Source organism: Dreissena polymorpha, chromosome 3 (assembly GCF_020536995.1).
Source record: "Dreissena polymorpha isolate Duluth1 chromosome 3, UMN_Dpol_1.0, whole genome shotgun sequence".
Lineage (NCBI taxonomy): Eukaryota > Metazoa > Mollusca > Bivalvia > Myida > Dreissenidae > Dreissena > Dreissena polymorpha.
The window spans coordinates 100,985,032-100,991,787 of NC_068357.1; positions in this window are offsets into that span (position 1 = coordinate 100,985,032).

The following is a 6,756-nucleotide window of genomic DNA, read 5'->3' on the forward strand; positions in this document are numbered from 1 at the left end:
ATAACTCATTTATATCATCAGAAACATATATACCATGATCACATTTTGAGTGCATGTATGTAACTAAGTCATTTATGAACATGGAAAAAATTATGGGACTGGCCATACAGCCCTGCCTCGTTCCAATATAACAAGGGAAAAATTCCGTCAATCTGTTATTAACCTTAACACATGATTTTAACTTGCTATACATCGATTGAAGAATAACCAAAAATTTACCATTAACGTTTTTTTCTTGAAAAAGCATTCCACAATTTTTGATGTTGTATGTTATCGAATGCTATTGCGAAATCTACAAAAATACAATAAAAACGACCTTTTTTTCTTGGATAAATATTTTTGACAGAGCGCCATTAATGTAAAAATGTTATCTGATGTTGTATATTGTTTTCTAAACCCTGCCTGTGACTCATCTATAACACCAAAAGTATCACACCATATGATCAATCTATTACTTAATATATGGCAAAATGTTTTACATATAATGTCTATAAGTGAGATACCACGATAATTATAAGGGTCGTTAATAGATCCTTTTTTGTGCAGTGGAGTAATTATACTCTCGCTCCAATTATTAGGAAAAATACCCGAGTCAAAGATTTCATTAAAAAGTGGATTTAAAAAAGACAATATATCATTAATAGTAAATTTATACATTTCAATACAAATTCCGTCAGGTCCTCCTGAACGATTTGCAAAACTGATGTCATCTTGCTCTTGGGAATTGCTTTCTTTATTTATAAATAAGTTTTTGAAATAACCATGCCATTGCGTTAGGTCTATACTATTTTCTTGATGTTTACGGTTTCCTTTTAAAGTTTTCCAAAGCATTTTATAATTTTTCCGGGAACTAGCTAGTAAGTCATTTCATTTTTTCTCAGATAATATGTCTTTTTCGTTTAAACATATAGATTTGAAAATACCTTTGTTAGTCTTATATGTCATTAGATCTTGTCTATCATTTGTAATTCTAAATTATCGTAAAGCTCGTGACTTTTCAATTTAAGCAATATTACATTCATGATCCCACCATTCAGGTTGTGAAGAAGTGACATATTTAGAATTTGACTTCATATTTTACCCAGCAGTTTGAAATACATTTATAAAATCAGAGATATACGAACTTATAGGACGATCGTTACTATTTCTTATTTTTTCTTTAAATAACCGGAAATTAATACAAAATTTATTATAAAAATCGTCTTTCAAATCATCTTTCCAAATAAACTTCTGCCATAAACGCCCATTGGAATGACAAGTATTGCTTGTTGAATAATTTGTTTGTGTTGATTCAAAACATAATTTGAAAATAAGTGGAAAATGATCAGAGTGATCTTTATCACTGATTTTAAAGTCAGAAATATATCTAAATAATCTTGATGACGCAATCATATAACCAACGACACTTGCACCATTATTAGCAAAACATGTAAAATTACCGTCTTTATCACGAAAGAGACGACCATTTAAAATATGGATATCAAATATACAGCATAATTCTATAAGTGATAAACCAAAACTATTATAATGTTTATCTTTAGAATTTCTTCGAATTGCAAAATTATCAGATGGGTAATCAATATCATTCCCAAATATAAATGACAGTTCATCTTCTGGAATAAAATCGTTAAAGTCTTTGATCCTCGAGTTTAGATCGCCAGCAAAGAATAATTCGGTATTAGGAAAATCAGCAATAATATTATTTAGTTTGGTACTTAGAATATCAATACCATTAAGTCATAAAAAGTTGAGTATTCAGGTAAAACATAGGCAAAAACAAAAATAATGTCATCTAAATTTTTAAACAATGAGCCTTTAAACAATAAGACAACACATTCAGTAACATCATGACAAATACGTTCAATAAGCCCATCATTAATAATAATATCTTTTACATAGACTGACACGCCTCCAGAACCTCTGTAAGCGGACTGTCTTTTCGGTCGAGAATAACAGAATTGAGTATAACCATGAATATCAAACGTATTATCTTTGACAGACCACGTCTCGATTAATCCAACAATATCAAATGTTGAGATATAATTATGAAATTCTACATCATCTTGGTATTTTAAAAGACCCCCAATGTTCCACGTACAAATGTTAAGATAAGATTTCACAGAAGAAATGTTGTTATGAAGACAATTAGTTGAATCATTTTTGTTATCATTAACTATTATCATGTTGTCATTCAAACTCGTCGATGAATTACGCTGAACATCTAAATTGTTCGCAGTTAAGTCAGTGTTATTTTCATTTGAATATAAGTCATTGCTAACAAAAATGTAACAACAAGAGCGCCGGCCGGCAACCTATTTAAATGATGGGACTATACGTTTTTTTAATTTTCGTCGTACACATAGCTGTTTCTATTTACGATAAGTTTATCTTTCCAGCTTCAAGTGATTCTTTTAAGAATGGAATAAGGGAAGATCTAGCCTTACGGACCCGCTCGGGAAAGTCCTCGCTCACACGAACACGTTTTCTACTTCCGGTATCCGTCGTAGATGCCTCATTGGATGGAGCATCACTGGTTTCGTTCTCCCGATCGGATTTCCTTTGCTCTCGATATCTTTTGATAACGCGTTCCTTAAGAGGGAGAATTTAACGATTACGGGGCGTGGATATTTTTTCCCTGGAAGAAGGCGGGCGCGTTCAATACTTATTGCAGATTCATCTAGTTTTAGCCAACTTTTTATATAGTCTCGTACTTTTGCCTCCGATTCTCCCCATGTTTCATTTCTTGATTCCTCGATATTAAAAAAGTTCAGATTTTGACGTCTTGATTGACACTCGAGCTGATATAATTTATATGAAGACTGTTTTGATGTTAATGTGTAGCATTGATACATCTATAGTAAAATATTTATCCGGAGTAGTTAAGTGACTTAAACTGTTTAAAGTGTCACAGCGCGGAGATGCATTAGTCTCATGGTGCCAGTCTTGGGTTTTACAGTCTTGTATACGCTGTTAAAAACTTAATTTTTTTTTATTAATATCGCCTACGCCCTGAGCAACCCAAACAAAACCAAAAGCATATTTAAATAAGAGTTCCTTCACATATGTTGCTCAATATTTCCTTCCAATATCGTCTAATGACTTAAGCATTCTGTAACAGTTTACTGGATATCTATGATTAGGCATTTGTAGTAAATGACACCAGTATTTTATGCATTGCAGATAATATACAATCTAAAACATTCCCCTAAGACCATGCTGTTATTAACCGTCGAGCCGACGCCAAAGAAATATTTGCAAAATTCGATTTGTGATCTTTAGATTACATCACAGTATTGATGACCCCATATTTCAGCCCCAAATGTGAGTATGAGCACAACCATAGTGTCATAAAGTTTTTTTAAATGTCACTATGAGTAAAATACCCAAAGGGAACTTGAAACTGTTTGATAGAGAATAATGCTTCGCGTGCTTGTGCCACCAACTTGGATTTAGCAGCTGTCCACGATAGCTTTGGAGTAAATAACAGACCCATATATTTGTGACTGAAACAACTTTAACCTTTTGACCATTTAGAAGCCACCTTCCATAATTGCGTAAAGAACCACCATTACGGAACACTATGATTTCGGTTTTATTCAGGTTAACCTGCATACCAGTATCTTCGCAAAATTTCGCAACAGCGTTTAAATGTAACTGAAGATTATATGCTGTGTCCGCGCAATTAGCTACGTCATTAGCGTACATCAAACAATAAATATCTGGTATATGATTGGACATTGGTGATAAATATTTGATGTCTACAATGTTCCCTCAGGTAGCTTACTAAATTATTTATATATAATGAAAATATTATAGGTGAGCTTTAATCACTCTGCCTGGTACCGATGTTACAGCAGAAAGGTTGCGTAATGATATTCCGGACACTCTAATATGTGCGCGTAACTTGCGTACATCGATTGCAAGACAATTAGAATCTTGCCGTTCATACATGTGGCATATAAGCTGGTAAAAAGCTTGAAATTAACCAATGAATCAAAGGGCTTTTTAAAGTCCACGTATTGCACGTAGAAACGACCACCAGGTTTCGACTTATACGTTCGAATCATGCTCTGGAGACAAGAAAGGTCATCTTCAACCGAGCACCAAGATCCATACCCGGCTTGTGACTCCTCTATGATGGTGTTTTTCTCTGCCCACTCATTTATACGGTCAGTTATTATACTTGAGAAAATTTTATGCATGACATTTATCAATGAAATTCCTCATTAATTAGCTGGGTTTTCCTTACTGCCCGATTTAAATATTGGGACTATAATACTTTCGCACCACGATTCCGGAAATATACCTGTATCTAAAATTTGAATTAAAAGACTATTCAAGATCGGGATAATAATATGGTGTGTATTTTTGTAAAATTCCGCTCCTATCACATCCTTACCGTGTGATTTACCAGTTTTCAGCTTAGGTATACTTATCCTTATTTCTTCATCTCTAATTGGTCTATTAAAAGGGCTATTAGCATCATAATCGTTACTGTTATCAAATCGGGCATTATGGATTGGAATCTGGTCATCACTGTAAAGTAAAGATTGAAAATAATATCGCCATTTCCAGGTGAGACATAATTGCTTTCCGTTTCAGGCTTTGTTTGTCCTCTTACTAGTTTCCAGAACGTTTTTGGATTATTGCTTGATTTTAGAAGTGAAAATCATTTTACGTTGATACGTGCATAGTTTCGCCTTGCACGTGTTTTTGAAAGATGATCTAGCTACCTTATAGTTTAAAAAAATCGACGTTATTATTAGTCGAACGAAAGCGTCTTAGAAGAGAGTATTTCTTTCGTTTTCTTAACAAGCATTGCCTGTCCCACCAAGGCTCTTGTTTTTTTACGTAATGGGTTATTGTGCCTAAAAATCATATGTTCAGCAGACATCTTATAAACATGTATTAGTTTTAAAACTGCATCGTTGACATTTTTTCGGACAGTACTTAAAATATTATCTTTCAAAGACGCGAAATAACGCGTACAATTTTCTATGGACGTTTCATGACCATATTTGCGCCAGATATAACGATCATTAAATATCGTGTCGAATAACTCGACTTGCTCCTCCTGCAATTTCTCGGTAGTTTGGAACTTTAACTGAGCGTACAAGGGGAAATGATCAGAGGCATCATAATTTTGTACATTAAAGTGCGCGATACAGTTAAACAATTCACTTGATACGATATGATAGTCTACCACACTATGACCTCCGTTGGCAATAGATGTAAAATTACCATTACAATCATCTACAAATCTGCCATAAACAATATGCACATTATGAGTACAGCATAAATCAATCAAATACAATCCATATCTATTAACTTCTCTATCTCTATTTTGCTTAGGGAGATCAAACAAATCTTCATCATAATCAATTTCGCAATTATATAAATATTTCAAACTATCTGATAAAATCAAATCATTTAAATCTTTCGTTCTTGCGTTAAAATCACCGGCAAGGTAGAGGTAACAATTTGGATATTGTTCTTTTATCAGTAATAAATTGCTTTTAAGTAATAAGATACCATTATTTTCACAAAACGTATTGTAAATGCTAAGGCCTTCTGGTGCTACATACACAAAGTACATGATTAAATCCTTCATATTAGTGTAGATACTTGATTTTATAAAAAGTACCATACAATCTTTAAAATCATTTAAAATCCGTTTTACAAAACCTGATTTTATCAAGTGGTCTCTCATAAAACACTGACTCCTCCACTGTTGCGTATTGCATTGTAATGCCTTAAGCGTACAATATCAAAGTGTGTATATTGCTCGAGAAAATTATCGAATTCAGAGTTAAAATTACTCCATGTTTCAAGTAATCCTATGACATCAAATTTATTTAAATATTGTTTTACGTATACGTTATTTCTAAATTTACCAAGTCCATTCACGCTCCAGCTTAAAACGTTCAGTAGTTCATAAACACCAGCACGTGTATTCGTTGGGCCTCGACCATACACGCCCCTAGTCGACGATTGTGTCTGCCGACGTTTCGCCGTCTGCGCTTTCTTCGTCAAGCAATTGTGTGTTAGAAACACGAGCTCGACCTTTTCCGGTTTCCCGCCCAATATGACGCCTCGTATCCTCGCTTGAGATCGGCCTCGGACGTCCACGTGCTATGCCAATTTCGATAAAGCGACACAGGAACTTTTTTTCGTCTTTGACTTCGTTTGCGAGAAAATATTGTTCCAGCCTTTCCTGGTATGAACACCATTGTTCCGTTTCGTCTCTCCGTGATTCGACCGGTCTTCCCTGCCAGTTTGCAAGTTCGTTCGAATCATCGTCTCCAGAATATGTTGTGTATTTAAAGTTTTTGGTTGGGAGATTCAACGAACGCCATTCACGAGTTGGAACTACTTTTATTGAACTACGAGATTAATACGCGACTAAGGTTACAGACCACTAAATCATTATAACATTTAGATCGATCATCACAACAAGTTCTGTTGTTGTCGTTATATTTTGCGACACAACGAGGATTGCTTATATAAAGTATACAATACTAAAGTCAAAATATCGGCACGGATTGCCGAGAGGTATAAGTGTTAGACTTTTACTCCAGGGGGTCAGTGGTTCAGTTGAGGGTTACTTTTTGTTCTTTCTTTAACTTTATTAGAGTTTTTTTACTGGAGCTTTCTAGATCCACTGTTTACATTTATCAATCTAAAGCATTTAATGAAAACTTCAATATCTGCCAAAATATGTGAAAAGGCCCCTTTAATGGCTCATTTGTACATACT